The sequence below is a fragment of the Zonotrichia leucophrys genome, chromosome 3 (genome assembly GCF_028769735.1).
Source record: "Zonotrichia leucophrys gambelii isolate GWCS_2022_RI chromosome 3, RI_Zleu_2.0, whole genome shotgun sequence".
Lineage (NCBI taxonomy): Eukaryota > Metazoa > Chordata > Aves > Passeriformes > Passerellidae > Zonotrichia > Zonotrichia leucophrys.
The window spans coordinates 24,530,973-24,550,646 of NC_088172.1; the positions used below are offsets into that span (position 1 = coordinate 24,530,973).

The 19,674-nt window shown below is 38.8% G+C and overlaps 1 protein-coding gene across 15 annotated transcripts in view; it reads right to left on the reverse strand.

Annotated features, from left to right (window-relative positions):
* MYT1L (myelin transcription factor 1 like) overlaps positions 1-19,674 on the reverse strand; it is a 300,554-nt gene that overhangs the window by 149,683 nt on the left and 131,197 nt on the right. The window lies entirely within an intron of this gene.

Consider the following 19,674-nt stretch of genomic DNA (forward strand, 5'->3'; position numbering starts at 1 on the left):
CTTCAACATTTTTAGTATATTTCTTTGTAAAATCTACATAAAAAACCACTTTTTGTTAGTCAACATATGCTCAATGAACAGCAATCTACACATTCCAATACATGTTATTTTTAAGTGTTGCTTTACTATGATTTTCTAAAAAATCACTTTTTTATTCTGCAGACTGGATAAGGGATGGCCACATAGTAATTCTGAGCTCATTTTCTGTGAATTTCTGAGCGGACTAGAAGCACCCATAGAGCACAGAGGCCAGTGACACCACAGAAAAAATGCCTTCAGGTGCAAGAGAAAGGTGAGAATAAATTGAGGGATAGGGAGAATGGAAGAAGTGCAAGAGGTTTAATGCATGATGAGGGGAATTAGGGAGTATGAGACTTACAGCATGAAAATATATACACATTTTATGTAAATTTGATTGGGGTTTTGATGAGTCCATGCATGAAGGTTTGACTGGAACCCTGGTCTGCCTAAACTCCAGCATTTACACTTAGGCTCTGGCTTTTTGCCCTGCTCTCTGGCTCCCTTGCAATGCAGCCAGTGTCATCTGCTTCTGCTGGCAATCAGCCCAAACTACTTTCTCTCTTCATTCTCACCTCTCCCACAGAAGAGGAACAGGGGGGAGGTCAGTGCTGTGACTGTACCCCTCAGGCCCTCAGTGCTTATCACCTTTACTCTTGTGTCTTCAGTAAAAGAAATTAAACATAAACCAGATGAAAAGACAAAGCTGATGGATTTATAGCAGGAAATAAATGGCATGAAATGTTAAAATGCTTAGTAGCCACCTTCTCCAGAGGCACACAAGCAGAGCCAGGTACAGACAATGACACAACTGCAGAAGGGGTCTAGTACCAGTAGCTGTAAGGACAGCTCATGTACTTGGCAAGAAGAAGATTGAAGCAGAAGTGGGATTGAAAGGCCTCTACAGGCCTCTGAGGCAGACAAGAAAGGCAGTACTAAGCATAGGAGACTGACAGATTACAGGAGGTAGATGTGGCTGAGAGGTAAGAATACAAGGGATAATCGTTGGAAACATGCTTAGAGATGTCTTGGCCTCTAGTGGAAGAGAATAAAATGTGTGTGAAGATTTCAAGCATATGCCTACACTGTGCAATAAACTGCTGCAAGAAGTCCCCAACTCCCTCCTCCCAGACAGCACCAGATGAGGCAGCTCTGGCACCAAAGGTGGAACAGTAATCACAGGCACTTTAGGGCAGTCAGACTACTTACAGTAATCAAAGGAAGGGAGAATTAGCCTTTGCTCAGTCATGCTAACACAGTTACGATTTTTCTGGGTCATGAGATGCCCACTGGCACGCCACATAGGTCTTGTGTGTCTGTCCTACCAGAACAGTGCACATGCACATGACTATTTCCTTCTCCTGTTTAATACAGTTATAGGGAAACTGCAAATTCTGTGCAGATGATATCCAAAGGTACAAGGGAAGAAACAGAAGCTAATTCAAACAGCCCAGCAAACATATGTATAAAGATAAATCCCTTCCACTAATTTTGCTACAGCTGTCCTTGCTGATCAGTAGATACATATTGTCTCAGCTAACATCAGGCATTTTGTGTCACAAATGGCAAAGAAAACAAGTATGGTACAGTAGATTGCAGAGGCAGAGATAGCTGCTTAGCTCACCTCTTAACATGGTCAATCTGAGATCAGAGAAATGATTTCTTCCTGAGCTCCAACCTACCTAAACAATAAAAGAGACCCACAAAGCCCCTGAAGGAAGATTTTTCAATGGTGACTGTGTGACTTCCTGCAAAATTGGACTGTGTAACAGGAACAGCAAAATTTCACAGAGCAATAGTGCTGCGGCTGTGTTCCAGTCGAGCAATAGAATGTTTCATAAGCCAACAAAAGTGAAAAACAACCATGGTCTGTCCCAGTATCAAGTGCATACTGGCACTGTGAAACCACAAAGGTGAGCTGATTCAGCACTAGACCTTTGTCTGTGAGGTTAGGGATGCAATGACTACGGGCTCTAGGCAGAATTCCACAGTAATTCAATACAGCTGAATGTATTTAAGGTTAGAATAGAGGAGAATTTCCATGCAGTTACAAAAAGAGCTTATTGTGTCAGTGGTATACTGCATACAGGGGAATTAGCAGCAAGTAAATATTGCTTTAATGAAATGCTTACAATTAAAATTAATGTGTTGTGCAAGAGAGATGTTATTGGACTAATATATAATACTACCTTTCCCTGGGTGATTGACGATGCCCTATTGGATAATATAAAATGGAATTTAATAATGGTTGATTTCAGATGAAATGAATTGTGCACGAAAAAGCAATGGATGACGTGCATAGCTACATATATGAAATGCAGAATATCCAGATTTGAATATCAGGGAAAATTTTTATTTTCCTTATTCTGTAAACACTGCTAGAATAGATAACTGATCCATCTAAAATTGTATTACTCTTTAGCAAACATCAGAAATTCTTCACCCCAAACACTCCCTCCAGCAACACAATCATTTCTACACCTCATAATGATAATTAAACTGGGTCCTGCATTGTATCTTCTAACTCCTACAATTTCCAGCTCTGGCATTTACCTGTTAATGAAAAAAATATTCATAGAGAAATATCTGAAAGATCTTTCCAAAGTATATGTAACAATAAAACAAGGAAGTCAAGCACCACTTCACATCTTTTTCTCCCATTTGGTAACTTGTTCTGCAATTTCTGTATCATAGTAAAATAAAAATAAAATAGTTTTATTTCACAGTAAAATTAAGCCATTTCAAAGAATAATTAAATGTAACAAATACACTAAAAGAATACCTGTATCTGCTCCTGTATACTGCAATGAGTTGCAAACATATGATACCAGTGACATTTTATGTTCTAATAAGCTTCTCTTGCAAACATGGCATGTCTGGGCTCTTTAACAGGCCGATCCTTTATTGGCTTAGAAAGAAGGAAGGTGTCAATCCAGACACAGACTTTCTTTCTTTCAAAGCATTGGTCAGCAGATGGTAGAAAAAGCAATTCAGATCCTCAAAAGGACCTGATGTTCTTGTTTTCTCTCTATTTTAGGATGCAAGTCCTGTTATCACTGAACAGAATGACACTTGCAGCAGGTACAGCTGACACATGGAAATATGTTGGATCAGTCTCACTAATAGGATCTATGCATTTGCTAGAAAAATCAAACAAATATGGACCATTTGGACAGGCAGGTTCAGAACCTTACTCACAGTCAATTTTCTGTGTGAACATTTGCAAGGAAAGATACCAGATGGCTTAGGCATGTATTACACTGACATGTACATAAATGTGCACGGGTATATATGAAATAGGAAGAGCTGTGACCAAATTACGGCACTAAATTACATATGTGTAGGACAGGGCAGTGACAAAGGAAAGAAACGGAGAGATAGGGAGAAAGAATGGTAATGCTGAATAAAATATGCATTATACATTAGATTTTCTTTAAGGCAGCTAGGCTCCCCACATGCATATACTAAGCTGGGGATTTACGTGACAAGTTCAGTTTAACACTGTGAAAATTATGTGTTAAAATGCTCCATACATTGATTGGAACACTCTTCATCGATCACAGGTGCTGATATTAAAATTTCTGGTGGGAGTTTCATAAATGATGAATTGCTTCACTGGGATTCACTTTGCCTGCCCAGCCAAAGCAAAAGTGCTATAGCAGCAGTCACCAGCACAGAAGGCTGGTTAGAAAGAGAAATGACAGCGTCAGAATTGAGAAATGAGCAGCACCCATACATGGATGTATTGGTAGGGAAACACTAGGAAGAGAAGGAAAGAGCACTTCCTGATAGAACAAAATGTAAGTCATCTTAAAATATGCATTTAAACCGACAGACAGATCCCAGCCTTCCTCCCACAAGCATCCTGAGGTCGCTGTATCCACCAAAGACTTAATAGAATCCTTAAAATGAAGATTTTTTTTTTAATCTTTAAGAATGGAAATAAGGTATATTTTGAAATAACATTTTACTGAGAAAGGTCACAGTAAAACAGCACACCTTTAGTATTACAAATTTCCTACATAAGTGTACTGGGTCCAGATAGGACAGAATTAATTTTCATCATAGTGGCTTGTATGGGGTTTAGATTTTTGACCAAAATGATACTGGTAACAAACAAACATTCCAGCTTTTGCTAAGCAGTGTCTGCAGAGCATCAAGACTTCCTTGGTTTCTCAATTTGCTGCAATAGCGTAAGAGGCAGATGACCCACCTAACCAAAGACATGTCACCCAACATGTCACATCATGCCCAGCAGCAGCAGGGAAAAGAGATGGTTTAGGAAGTTACACATCTTTTGTTTGGGAACAGGATGGGAATCAGGCTACCTGTGGGACGTAGTGACTGATTGTCTTTGCATCACTTTTGTTTCCCTACACTCTTTTACTTCTCCTTTACTTACTAAACAATTCTTTTTTTTTTCTTGATCCCAAGTTTTCTTGCTTTTGATATTCCTTCCCTCTTTTCCCATCCAGCAGGGGGAAACTGAGTAAGCACTTGGTGTAGTGCTTAGCTGTCCACTGGCATTGACCCACAATAATTAAGAAAATGACCAATAACAGATATTGTGCATCTTGAAGGGGTTCTGTTTGTTTCTTATAGTTTAACCTAATAGCTTCAAAGGAGATTAAGATAAATTATTAAAAAACCCACCTCATAATGTGGAACCAGAATATCCATGAAAATGGCTGTTGAGCCTTACATCTACCTAGCTTATTTCCCAGTTTCCAGAGGTGGTATCTGAACAGATTTGGTAGTGCTTTCACTGTTAGCTACTAGAAGGTATTTCAAGTAAAATTCCAGTAGTCTGATACTTCACCTTCTGTTCCCATTTTATTAGCTTCAAGTTCTATTTCTCTGTTATTACCTTTGTATAGGAAGTGATTTGTATGGTTCTGGAGCTCCTTGATGTGCTGTTCCTGAACCAGCCTGTCTCACTGCCCACTCCCCCTTGCCTGCAGGTAGGTTCACTGCTCGAGACATGACCTGTTAGCTCAGTCTGGCTACTCACTGAGAAGTCTTTGCTACTATCAAACCCCAGCCATGCTTATTATGACTGCAACTACTTCAAAGAGCTCCTGACTCCTTTCTAACAAGTCTGGGCGAAATTCAGCTCTGATGCAGTTTCCTGAAATCATTCTGTATTACAGCAGGAACTAAGTTGATTCAGCCTAACTTTTTACACCTATTACCTTTGTCGCCCACTGATGAGCCAGTGAGCATGTGTGTCATTTTGTCCAACCAGGCTAAACAAGATCTGAGTCTTGCATGGCTTTAAGTGAATGTGTCTCTTCCCTTCCTGACTAATGAGTTCTCATAAACCATTTGTATGACCAGCTTCTTCTAAGTTGAAGGCTTTTACTCTATTGTTTAATTGACGAGAAGTCTCAAGAATTATTGCTGTGGAGGGCAGTGAAAGGGAGATTTCATGGGTCTTACTTCCTTATGAAGCCAATTTAAAATATTAAGTACTGGAAATGAAGAGTTAAACAGATACAAAAAAGAGGACAAATTTAAAACTGCATCACACTTTAAACTGCATGGCATGCTAGCCACCTAAGACATATAAGCTCTAATTTCTGTCTTTTTCTCCACATTTCCCCTCCTTTTTTCAATGATCTCATTTTATAGGATTTGAATGAACTCAAAACAAAAATGCATCTATGTAAAAGTCTCAGCAAAGGTTCAAACTTAAGATCTAGAGTTTTGTATTGCCTCTAATAACTTTTTGATCCAGTCCTCAAACTTTCTGAATACAATAATCTCCAATCTATGAATTATAAAAAGGAAACTCCTGAACTGATTGCAACTCTGTAATTCTTGCTTATTATTCATAAATATAATGAGTTACAGTATCTGGCCATATGATTGCAGAGGCATGATAAATGTAAATGAAGTATTTTTTTCACAAAAAATAACAAGGAATTGTATTACCAATCATCACAAAATCATACAACCTCACTGGAAAGATACACTAGTTTGAGTGTGCTCTGGATTATCATGGGAAAGGGCCAATGAAGAACAGAGGACTCAGAATTGACACAGTACTTCTGCTGAAGAATGCAGAGCAGTGCAACATACTGAATAGAACACAGGGATTCAGGCAGTGCAAGCTCTGGTCTTATTTTTGCAGATGAGTTCTTGGGTTGCTATTGACATAATCTTTATATGCTTCAGCTTTCCCAAAAATTAAACATCTAACTTGCAGCTTTTAGTATAAAACAGATTAATACACTCATTACTAAGAAGTTTTGTAAAACATATCTCAAGCCACCATCCAAGCTTTATGAAAAGATTCTTCATTGGTCATCAAAGCATGGAAAGATAAAATTTGTGTTACTATGTTTATGCTAAAAAGCTTCTATCTTGCCTACTACCCGTTCAAACACTACTTCACATGCAAAAAGGAAATCCTGTAAGACACTTTCCTAGATACTTTTTGAAGATCTCTTTCTTTGCTTTTCTCTGGAGATAACAGACATTTAGTTTTGAGTGAATCCACATGACACTTCACATTCTTAAAATACTTTAAAATGTTTACCATGCTCATTTTCAGGTGTCTTACCCTCTGGAAAAAGTTTCTACTCAATACCACTGTAGTAAATCATATCAAAGCAAATTATTTTTATTGTGAGTACCCAAGCCAGCTGAGGTGAATAATGCACCTGGATCAAACTGTGCCCAGCTGATCCAGAGTGCCCAGGCTCTAGCAGAAGGTTTTCTGCTGATGCTGATACTTTAGTGCCCATGAAATGCAACAGTAACTTGACAGACAAATCTTCCAAGTCCCAGCTGCTGAACTTGGTATGTAAGGTCCTACTACATATCCTTCCTTGCAGAGACCATCTTTACCATTTACTATGAATTGTCTTAAATGGACTCTAAAGACCCACCATGACAACTGCTGGCCTTTATCATATATGCTTGAGATGACAGCCTCCTAGGTAGAATTCTAAAAGACAATAAGCAGTTGAAGGTTTATGTAGAGAGAGTAAAGTCATTTACTGCAACAGTGCCATGGATTCCTAAAGGGGCCACCCATTGCATGGGACAGCAATGCCATTTTAAAAGTAAAACAGCTGCATTTATGTGCACTAAACCCAGTAATTACATATTCTAGTAAGTGTCCTGACTTAAGAGTGTTGCATATTTGTCATTGCCTCTTGACTTCACCTGGACTGCATCTTCCATTGCTACTCATTCAATGATCTAGAAGCTCTGTTGACAAAGTTAGTGCAGAGATACAGTATTTAAATAGCACTCCGTTTATTTAGCCAGCTAAAGACTTGATAAGCAGGAGATGCAATAACAAAAAAAAATACCTAATTTGACTAGTGGACCCATTAGCATCAGCACAGATAATTTAGCTTCTTAAATAGCCTTGTTTTAGTCCCAGACTTAAAATTTGTGTCAGTAAGAGTAAACTGGTATATAAGCAGGCCACATTTTAACAAATCAAATAGCACTGCAACTGAAGGCAGTATCTTTATTTTTTTCAGTATGGAAAAATGGAGTCAGATGAACAAAGTCCAACTGCCATCTCCCAGCAGAATATCTGACTTGCCAAAGAGAGATTTTAAGAAAATTGGTCTCAACTAAGATTATCAATTTTCAAAAGCATTGCCTGTCCTCTTATACCTGTCATTTGAGACAGGTATAAAAGACCACCAAGTATTTTAGGTTTTCATCATGTTAGACTTCTCTTGTTTGAAAAGACCAGCTAAAAGCATATTTTAATTTAGAAATGCAAAGAGGCAGAATCAGAGATAGATCAGCCTGGAAAGCTGATCCCAATTGATCAATTTGATCCCAGCTGATGCCACACCACATGGCATCACTCTCAGCAATAAAAGCTGGGTGAAAGATGGAAGGAGGAGGAACACTCAAGAGTTACAGTGTTGTCTTCCCAAGTGTCTGTTACACTTGATGGAGTCTTGCTGGAGATGGCTGAATACCTACCTGTCCATGGGAAGTGATGGATGGATATCTTGTTTTGCTTAGCTTTTGATATTTCAAGTTTGCATCCATCTTCACTATAATAAAAGCCAAACATTTTCATTCTTTCACAAAACAGAATTTGCCTTATGGGAAGTAAACAGTACTACTCATGAAGATATGTTTGAGATGGCCTGACAGTATGATCATGGCTCAGTGAAGGTTATCCTAAGTGACCTGTGTCACAGCTGCACTGCTGCTCTCCCATCAGCCTCAGTGTGGAAAGAGGTCAGATAAAACAGACTGAGGGGAACAATTGCATCAGTTTCATCCAGACTACTTAGCCTTAATGAAAAGGCAAACAGTAGTTCTTGATGCCAAGTTCATCTATCTTGCTGAGGTGTATAATTACAGTCTGGAGTTTCTGACTGGGAACCAAGGACAGCAGCTGTTCCCTCCATGCCCTCTGCAAGCACCCAGCAGAGCTGTGAAGTGTCCAATCCAAAGCACAGCTGGGAGCATGCTTTCTCCATCCCATCCCGCCGAGGAAGGGTTTGCATGGGTCTTGTTATTGACAGGTCCAGGATAAGGTAAGATCACATCATTAGTACAAGCACTGATTATTGGACACTCTGAACAGAGGGATGCAAAATAGGAGGCTCCCCATGCCATGTGCTGCAGAGAGTGTCCAGTAAGGACACTTACAACAATGTCCCAAATAGGAATGGATCCCATTGAGATACACGTTCACTGTAAGTGTTTCATCATCTCAGAAGCAATCAAGTCCTTCCAGCGGTTTTAGTAACAAACCATGCACAGTACAATTAAGCTTTATCTTCCATGACAACATACATATAAAATAACAGAGCAGCCAGCAAAACAAGATTTAGGCTTGGTCTACTGTCCTTAAGAAAAAGAGACTACTTATCTGCTTCCAAACTTCTGGAAAAAAATTCTAAATCAAGAGGAAATAATAAGATTCTTGTTTCTTAGAATTTGCAGTACTTTTGTCCAATCAACATTTCAGACATATTCTACTATGCAAACCCATTGATTTGTTACTATAAAGTACATCTAGGTCATCAGCACATGTATTTTTGCTGCTAACACTGACTGCAAATACAATCTTTGCTACTGCCTGGGTACTTGATAAAAATTCTCTGCTCAGGCTAATCTCACAGGGGCATTTTTTAGACTTTCATGGATCTCATCAGTTAGATATGTTAAATAGATTCAATATTACTGTATTCACTTATATTTTTTTCCTTTATATGTTGGCATTGAAAGTACTACCTCTTCTGTGAGGTAAAGGAAATTTCATGTGCATGAGAAAATATTGATGATAGCATTATATGCTTGAGTGCCTGGATTCCTCCTTGTGTCAGAAGTGAACATCCCATTTGCATTTGCTACTTTCTAGGTGCATTTAAGTTATATATAAACATCTATCACTACATACATTAACATCCATTTAATTATTAATTTTTCATTCATTATATAACTTAACACAGTTTGTGAAGCTAATATATATCTGAACAGATTCTTCCAAATGTGTATTTTTGTATACACAGCTGAAGCACAACGACCTCTGCATACAGATAGCACGAAGCGCAGCAACTTATACAGTCACTGTTGAAAAAGGAAAAACATATTAAAATAAAAGAGCCTACCACTTACAGAATTTGTTTCCAAAGTCGCCAGAAAGAGACTTGTGACCCTTGGGTAGTGTCAAATATACGTTGGGAATTGATAATTTACAATTATTTTAAATTACAAAGATATTTCTTTGCTCTTTTTGTTGGGCTTGGCTGTTCTGATTGTAAATATTACTCTTAAATACATAGCAGATAATAAACTGATATATTTCAATACCATGTACTCAATTTCTTTATTAAGGCAAGTTCTTTTTACTATATTGGCATAACCACCACTATGGATTTACACCCATACAGGTATGATTGTGTGATTGTCTTCATTAAAAACAACCATTTTTTTTCTGGAATCAATGTAGCCTTTTGTACACAAGGCTCTCACTTCTTATAGTTGTGTTTCACAGAAACAAGTGGTCTGGATTGCTCTTTCTTTCTTTTTTTTCCTGGTTTTAATTAAATCTGTTTCATACAAGTTTACAACTGCTATTTTTTTCTTTTCTGTATTCATGTAGCTATAGCTTTTGTTTTTGACAAAGATTCCACCATGACAGTTTCAGATGTCTCAGAAGTCTCCTCTGCATTCTTCCCTCATTCTTTCTTTAATTCCCAGGTATTGAGAGGTGTTTTTGCATGTGTTCTTCAACCATCACTTTTCCCTCAAAGCTAGACTAAGCTGAAGCCTTGTTAAAATGACAAGCTAAAAGTAGTTATACTTTAATTCAGACAAAACAATGTTTATATAAGATTTTTCATTTCTGAAAAACCTCTAGTGCTTATTTAGGCCTTCTTTATTCAACATCTTCTGCACTGCACTTTGAGATCTGGAGTTTGTATTTGTTTAGCTGAATCCATTCAGGAAGAACCATGAGACTACTTTTATGTTGAGTTTTCTTTTATCTCTCTGAATTCAGATTTTAGGAATCTTTTTTCTCTTCTCCCCCCATATCAATGATACAAATAGCATTCCACAGCATCACCTTAACCATTTCAGGAATTTATCCTCCCACATCAACCAGAAGTATGACTTGAATGAGTATTTCACAGTATGACAGAAAAACCTCAAAAGTAAGGCACTACGGTCTTCATAACATTTACCTGTGTTCTGGATATCAACATTACTTGCTTTTGTTTTGGGATCAGTAAGCCAAAACACCTCCATATTATTCTGTCATCTAGATCAACACCTTTGAGGCATCACAAGACTATCACAACTGCAAGGCATAATGGAAGATATTGTCTGGACAAGGACACTGTTCCCTGGAGCAAAACATATCATGAACATTCCTAAACTCTTGACTTCTCTGGGAGATGGTGGTGGTGCACGTGCAGAAAACACAGTCCTGTAGAGCCTCCAAAAAATACCTCAAGGTATAAATATTCTCTTTTAAGTGCAAAGTAATATAACACTGACAATTCATTTGACAGAAATTTCTTTTAAATATTTGCCTTGAGGAAAGTGATTCTTATATAGAGATAATTTCAGAAAAACGCAGGTCTTACTTTTCCATCAGCTTTACTCATCAGCCACCTTCTACCCAGTTTGAGTCATTCTGACCACTGTTATCAAGATCAAGACAGGCACATCATGTTAGTATCAGGTAACAGTAAACTCTGTTAACAGGATAATCCTCACAACAACTTGCCTGTTCTGTATAGTGCAACCTGGCTGTGACATTCCACAGATTTGTACTTGAACAGACATCTGAACCTCATGATGAGAAAACCTGGTAAGAGAAGAGGCAGACTCGGCAGTTCTTGACTTTGGACTTTGTTTTAGCCATGCAACATGTGGCCTTTGAAAGCTGGAAAAAAATGTATTACATTTTAAATGCTAAAAGAGAAGTTTAAACAGCCTGCGGTTAATACTGTCTTCAGGCCCTAGTGTTCCAATAGCAGGCAGTCTAAGCTGTACATGAGTTGGCCACTTGACTGAGACCCTTTCAAGAAAATAAATTGTTGGGACTGTTTTTTACCCTCTTTTGTAATTCAGAAGTTGAAGCCAAATTCAGCATTTTCTTATTTTCCTTCCACCTCCTGTGGACGTACACCACTTGTGGGCAATTACACAGTACAAAAGGTGATGCCCTTCAGAGACAATGCTCTGCTTTGAACAGGGGCTGTTAGCAGTGCCCAGGACAGCTCTTACTACTTCATTCACTATTAATTTCTACCCTGGGGTGCAGGTGGGGGTGGTCCTATCTCTCAGCTGCTCAACTAAGATTACCAAATCTTTTCTGTTCTTTTTCAACATTTCTCTAGATATGAAACTTGAAATAATGCACTGAACAGTTTAGATTTAATCCTTGTCCACAACTTTTCACACAGACCTAATGGTCATAGAAATAAATTGGGAATATGACCTATGGTGCCTGCAGTATCGACCACTTCTAGCAGAACAGCAGAGCTAATAGTGTCAGGAAAAGCTGAATTTCATACTGAGTGCCTGACTTCAGAATATAGAGGAAATTCATCTCTGGTAGACACACCAAGGATAAATTTTGGCATTTCTGTCAGTATTAGTTGGCTTTTTGGTTCATAAGTACATAGGGATGTCATGTATAATGCCTTGAAGAGGTAGTGGAGTTAAAAGTAAGGTTGAATGCAGGAATTTCGCCTACAGAATGCTTCTGGTCCAGGTTCTCTCTAGCTTTTAAAAAAGCTGAGCTACTAGAGATCCCAAATGAGCACAGAAGTTTTGCCAGTTTGTCAAAAAACCCCTTACAATTTCACATACTTAAAAATGTAACAGCCACAATCATTTTTACTGTATGAAATCCTCTTCTCAATTTCCTGCCTACCTCCACTTTTCAACGTGTCCCAGATTTCCTCTCCCTCCTTTCATGAGGTGACTTTTGTACCCATTGCCAGAGCTTGTGATTTCACTCATCTGTTCCAAGGTTCCTGAGCTGCTGCTACCAGCAGGGAATGAAATCATCATTTCTGGTTTTCCACCTTCCACAGTCTCTTGCTTAATCCCTACTAGCCACCTCCCTTCCCAGTATTCTTTACATTGCTTAGCACGTGTTAACATCCTTTTCACCCCTCTCTTTTTGCACTCAGTCTTCCAGTGTTTTCTCTAAGCTTTAACTCCTTTTTCCTTCTTCTCAGTACTTATTTGCCTCCTTTAAAGGACCCTTTTTCTTCTAAGTCTTCCCATTTCTCCTGCCCTTACCTGATTAACCGCTAATTATTATTTACTAGACTGCTGTTGGAATCCTCTTTGCAGCATGGAAGCTGCCTCACTCTTCATGACTGTTCCATAAAAATTAGTTTGCCACAGCTTGTGCCTGCTCTTGCTCATGATCCAGCTCTCACCAAAGTCAGAAGGAACATTTTTTCTGATATTCAAAAGGGTGGTGGATTGCAGTATTACCTTTTTATATTTCAAATTCTAAATGCTCACTCTAAATTTTGTAATTTTTATGTCTTTAATTTAATCCCTGGTGACAGTAAAGTTGACTACCATTAAATAGCATTTTTTAAAAAAAATTGACTGACATTAAAAATAAAACAAAATTTAAAATCAGCCTAATTTCCTACCAGGTATAATTTATATAGATTTAAACTTTATCTCAAACATATACCAGATGCACTCAAAATTATAATTCTTTTCTGTTTACAAATAAATATTTTTAAAATACATCTATTTACCTTAACACATTATAAAGCAATAGTAGTATATGTTTTACCAATAAATGAACAAGGTTGATTCTATTGCTAGTAAACATAATTATTTTTAGGCAATATTAAATTATTTTATTCCATAATTGGGGATTAACCATATGCCAGGTTTTCTTCTTACAAAACTTTGTGTCAAAAAATGGAATTCCATTTACTTTTTAATGTCTGGATTCTCTGGGGGTTTCCCCAAGACAGTAATCTGGTAATCCATTCTGGTTCAGTAGCAAAAAATAGGACAGCAATAAAAAAGTCATAAATTTAATCCATTACTTGTGACATGTAATGTAACAAGAACAGGAAATGGCAATTATCATTATAATCTGGACAATAGCATGGTAGACTCAATCTTGTGACTGTTTTACACAGATGAAACACACTGTAAGGCTCCAATCTGCAATTACCTACAAATCACCTTTAATGGGACTGCTAAAGGGAAACACTTATGGTAGTAAATTAAGCATGTGTACATTTGCCAAAACTTGAAAAAGCCAGTAATAAGGATTAAAACATAGTAAAGAGAATTGATCTGCAAAGATTTATATTTCTGTTTTCAAGTCTTGTACCAATTACAAGACAATAGCCCTTATTCAGCATCTATTAGTCCTATAGATTTCAGTGGAAGTTAGACACATCAAGATGTTCCAGCACTGGAGCACAAGACCTTTGCTGCTGAATATCTGGATTCAGCTCTGCATGAATATATATCCTTGCAAGGAAACTTAATCTTCTCAATCCCCTTGTCATCTCAAACCCTATTATCGGTCAAGACTTGCATAATTTAACAGGAGATGTGCATACCCAAGATTACTCATTCTAACCTGATCTTTCAAATGTGAAAAATCCCAAGTCCCTATAAAACAGAGTTCTAAAATATAGTCCAGCAAGTCACAAGTTTCCAAATTACTAATATTGACAATAAGTATTTCAAAAGCAAGTGCTCCAGGCCTAAGTGAGGAATACAGCATATACTGGGGGCAATCAGTGCCATTTTTCATTTAAAAAGCAGTTGCTCATAATAACCTCATAATATCTACTTGTCCTAAATTTATGTGCTTCAAGGACATTTTTTCACAGTGCACTAACTTTAACAGACATAAAACTTTGCTCAGAGATACTCAATATCTCTTATAAATAAACAACATGTAGACAACAAGCATTCAAGTAAGACAGACTAAAATAATTTACTAATTTTCTCACTTTATTGACCTTCCCTACCTTAACCAACCTGCTTGCGTCTTAAGGAGACTAGCATCTTTCAGGTTCAATGACAGTGGTGAATTCTAAAACCAGAACTTCTTAAAAATGTTGTTGAAAGAGAGCTTGCAAGAGCTTTCAGAAAATAAAAAGATCAGCAAGTATAACTGCTTTTCTCTGATTAGATATTTATATCTACTATGCTTACCACCACGCCATTCAAGGAGAGAACACAAAATTGCTCTACTCGGTAAAATCAGATAATCCGTATCAGATAGATATATGCTTTATAAATGATTCCTGTGGGTTAGATCTCAATTTTCACTTGGTAATTAAACAGTTAACAACACCAGAGCAAGATCTAAAGAACAGACACAGCACAGCAAAGGTAAAGGCTGTTAGGCTACATCTTTGAACTCTCTTAAGGACTTTGCAGTACTGGCATGACTCCAGAGCCTAATTTGATACATTCTGAAAGCCTAATCATCTTCTGCAGGGAAGAAACCTCTGACCATCACACTGTTAAACTGCAGTGCTCTTGCTCTGCCTTTCTGTGTCTGATGCTTTTTTATGTTTGAGGGACATGTGGGTTAGTTATTTGGCTCAGAAAAATAGATTATTTGTGGTATTTGTACTCATTTAATACAGGTCACTTCCTTTAATATTACAAACAATAAAACCATAGCTTGCATTTTTGCTGTTTGTAACATTTATATTAAATGCTTCATAATATAAATTGTTGTTATTAAATATTGCCAATATGCCAATAATAAGTTGCACTAAATAATAAGAGCACTAAACAAAAAAACATAAAGCCCAGTGTGTCGGTCTCTAAGTAGTTCTGAAAGATGTGTCCCTAAGATTGTGTCCCTAAGGCATAAGTTAGTGCAGTTTTACTCTGTGGATTAGTTCATTTAACATGGTCTATTACATAGCTTTCAGTTATAAATACATGAATTACACAGATTTTCGCTGCTGATCGGCACCTAAAATAAGAAAATACATGACATTAGGCAGAAAATATGTGAAATGAGTGAAATTAAGTTACTTGAGAAGGTAGTTTCAATTAATATTTACCGACAAAGAATGAAAATACCTCAAGTGTACTTTTAATAGCGCACTAATACAAGGTCTAATGATGAAAGCATTTTTATGTTTTTCTTGGGACAGGAAGATGCTGACATTGTCTGTTGCTTTGGAAGCATGAGTTTCCTTCCATAATGTTTTAAGCTGCAGTATGCAACAGACACACACGACAGAACAGAAGGTGCTACTGCCCTGACTACATTGTTTTGGTGCTACTGGGAAAACACATTCCTTTGTTCTCACTGACTACAGAAATAAACATATGTATTGGTATAGAACTAAGAAGCTAAATTTAAAAAGAAATCTTACTTTGGGCAACAATGCAGACTTCCTCTCATCTTATCTTGGATCACATGGAAGTATGTAATTGGACTTTCATGGTGAAATAAAGTACAGTCATGCATAATCAATCCCAGGTTCAAGCCAGGGGTATTTTTTTATTTTCCCTGTTACAAAACCCTTCAACATTATAATATCAAAGGTCAGATTTAAAATGTAGGTTATCTACAATGTTTTATAGCATTTATCAATATATTTTACAGAAAAGCTGATCTCAATTCTCAAGTCCTAGTATGGAAAAAGGAATAGTCTTTTACTATAAAAAATTTTAAAGCTTCTAAGAAAAAAAGTACTGTGTATTTCTCAAACATCTTGATTGATGTGCGAAACTGCAAGGTAAAAGAGATGCCTGGGCATCTCAGCACAAGGGAAGAATGCACCCACTGCTTTACAACTTTTGGGTTTCCCTTTTCACTTCAAACAACTGGGAATGCTTGTGCAGAGGCAGATAACATAGTTACCTTCTGTACTAGTGTTTTGATGAAGATTTCTTTTTCATTATACAAGTGCTTTTACAAGTTTGAGCTAAGATCTAAAAGTTATGGGTTCTTTCATGGTACAAAGTTTTTTATAACTTTGCCATACCTCAATTACAAGAATTTTTCTTGTTTCTGACTCATATATCCATCTAGGAGACCTCCTTGGCTAAATCAGCATGAAGACAGTTTCCCAGATGGGAATATTTCACATGTGTCTATGTTTCAGGTTTTTTTAGAGCATCTGAGGACTAGAAATGAGGTAGCACCAGCAGTGGTATCTGTCCTCTAAGCTCTCTTGTCTCTTTTAGAAAGGCCTTTGTAGACTTGGTGCATGCCCGCCTTGAATTTTGCACATCCAGAGTCCTGAAGGAGAGGAGCAGATGAGTCCATAAAGAGACACATCTGCTCCTCTCCTTCAGCTGCCTGTGACTTTTTCTGTGTGGCAACTGGATATTTATGTTGTGAAGGGAAGAAGTGGCAGAGGCCTCACTGAAGCCTAGGCAGGCACAGACTTGCCATCACCAAAGCTGGGGTCAGTCTCTGAACAGCACCGGTCATTCACAATCTGCCTTACAAGTTCACAACATCCTTTAAGTTAGTCATTAACTGGATATGACAGATCAACTTCCTGTCTCTACATCAAATTAGTAAAGAGATGACATACATACCTCTAGACCACACATACCTAGACCCTGTTCCAGCAGAGGTCAAGGGTACCTAAGCTCTGGAAGATGGCCTGTGGAGCCAGTGCACTGGGTGGCTGAAACCCAGCGGTGGTGACAGGACAAGGCTGCCACCGTGCCCACAAGACAGGTTCAACACCAGTCTCAATACAGACTCCTGGAGAAGCTGGCTTCCCATGGCTTGGGCAGGTGCACCCTTTGCTGGGTTCAGAGTCGGACAGATGGCTGGGCCCAGAGAGGGGTGGTGAATGGTGTGACATCCAGTAGGTGTCCAGTCACTGGTGGTGTGCCCCAGGGATCAGCACTGGGCCCTGTCCTGTTTAATACCTTTATTGATGATCGGGAAGAGGAGATTGAGCCTACCATTAGAGAATTCACAGAAACACAGCTGGGTTGGAGTGCTGACCCACTGGAAGGTAGTAAAGCTCTGGTGAGTGATCTGGGCAGCCTGGATTGATGGGCTGAGACCAAAGGCATGAAGTTCAACAAAACAGTGCCCGGTCCTGCACTTGGATCACATCAACTACTTGCATTGCTGCAGGCTGGGGGCGGAGTGGCTGAAAAGTGGCAAAAGGACCTGGGTTGCTGGTGAACAGCAGCTGAACACGAGCCAGAAGCATGCTCAGATGGCCAAGAAGGCCAGTGGCATCCTGGCCTGTATCAGCAATAGCGTGGCCAGCAGGACCAGGGCAGTGACTGTCCCCCTGTACTCGGCATGGTGAGGCCGCACCTCAGGACCTGTGTCCAGTTCTGAGCAAATCCAGAGAAGGGGGATGAAGATGGTGAAGGGTCTGGAATACAAGTATGAGGAGCAGCTGAGGGAGCTAGTATTGTTTAGCCTGAAGAAAAGAAGGCTCAGGGATGACCTTAGCACTTTGTACAACTACCTAAAAGGGGCTTTTAGACAGGTGGAGGTTGGTCTCCTCTCCCAGGTAACCAGCAAAGGACATGAGGACACAGCCTTTAGCTGCACCAAGGGAAGTTTAGGTTAGAGACTAGGAAGAAATTTTTCATAGCAAGGGTAATTAGATACTGGAATGGGCAGCCCAGAGTGGTGGAGTCACTGTCACTGGTGGTATTTAAGGTAAGACTGAAAGTGGCACCTAGTGGTATGGTCTAGTTGGCATGGTGATGTTCAGAGACAAGTTGGAGTCAGTCTCAGAGGTCTGTTCCAACCTAATTGATTCCATGATTTGGTGAACACCAGAACCCATCCAATTTACCCTCTGTGTGTACATTTACCCACTGCCTCACTGTAGTCTTTGGAAGGCCCTCACCTATTTATCAACAAGTTCAAGTACAACTTCCACGGACATAGTCTCAGAAACAAAACTAATGCAAATCCTCCAAAATACAAGTACATTGGGGCAGTCATTCCTCTACATCTACACCTGGGATCACAACCCCTAACTTACTTACTTACTTACTTAAAGGCTGAAAGGAAAATCTCTTACCATTCCTTCTAAATCTCTCTACCTCTTCTCCCAACAATTATATCCCACTTTTCTCCACTAATTGTCCTCCAAGCTTAATAAACTTTTCCAGGTTGTACCACAAAAGGCAGGACAAGATCATCCAACCCATGCTGAATTGCTTTCATACATGCTGTTCTTCTGTCTTGTACTCTCTCTCTCTCTATCTGTCTGCAAAGGTTAGGAAACACCTTACAGTGGAAATGGACAGATTCTCAGCCTATGCAACTGCTAAAAAAGTAAGTTTTCTGACACACAGCTTAACTGTACCCTGGGCTCCTCTGCATGAAAGCTTATGCCAGCTCCACCATCTATATTCACACACATCTTTCCCTACCCATCTGTTCCTGTTTGGCCTTCCTCCAGTAATCATGCTAAAAGTATGGCTCCAAACCTGTGAAAGCAGTGAGTAGGCACCACTGCTGTGCTCACCAACTAGTACGGAGCAAGAGACAGTTGCCCCAAGCACCCGCCAACTCTGAGTGCCTCACTGGAAGATGTCACCCAGCCACACTCCAGCATTTCTCCTCCCTCCCCATGCTCCCCAGCTCTGATGCCAGATGCCTCTGCTTTATCTTACAAATACACTCTCAGTGCAATCACTCTTTCAATGTCATCTGAGGATGCTCTTTTACATATCAGAAGCTGAGAGCCTGACCAGAAATGAGGGTATACAGTGATGGTATTTGTCTTCTGGACTGAGAGAAGGAAAAGATAAATTTAAAACTAAAATGTCATTATGCCCAAAAAATAGCCCTGCTGTTTTTGTTTTCAGATATTTTTAAGAAAACAAATATTAATCACTGCCAGATACAAACAGGAATAGTGTTAACAAGTAGTAATATTTTAAAACATAAAATTAAACAATAATTTCTTGTTCAAGGGCTCTTGGGCAAATGCAGCAATGTGAGATTGGGAAAAGGCTTGTTCGTGGAGTATATCCCATCTTTCTCCATTTTTGTCTTGTGTAATCAACACCTAAAAACTGCATTTCATTTATTTTTCTTCCTGCTATAGCCTTGTCCCCAGTTCCTGAAACTGAAAAAAACCCCAAAAAGACTCACTAATGTTCTGCTCTTTCTCATTGTCCAAGTTGTGCTGCTTCTCATTGTCTGACATTTTAGTCTTGCCCAAT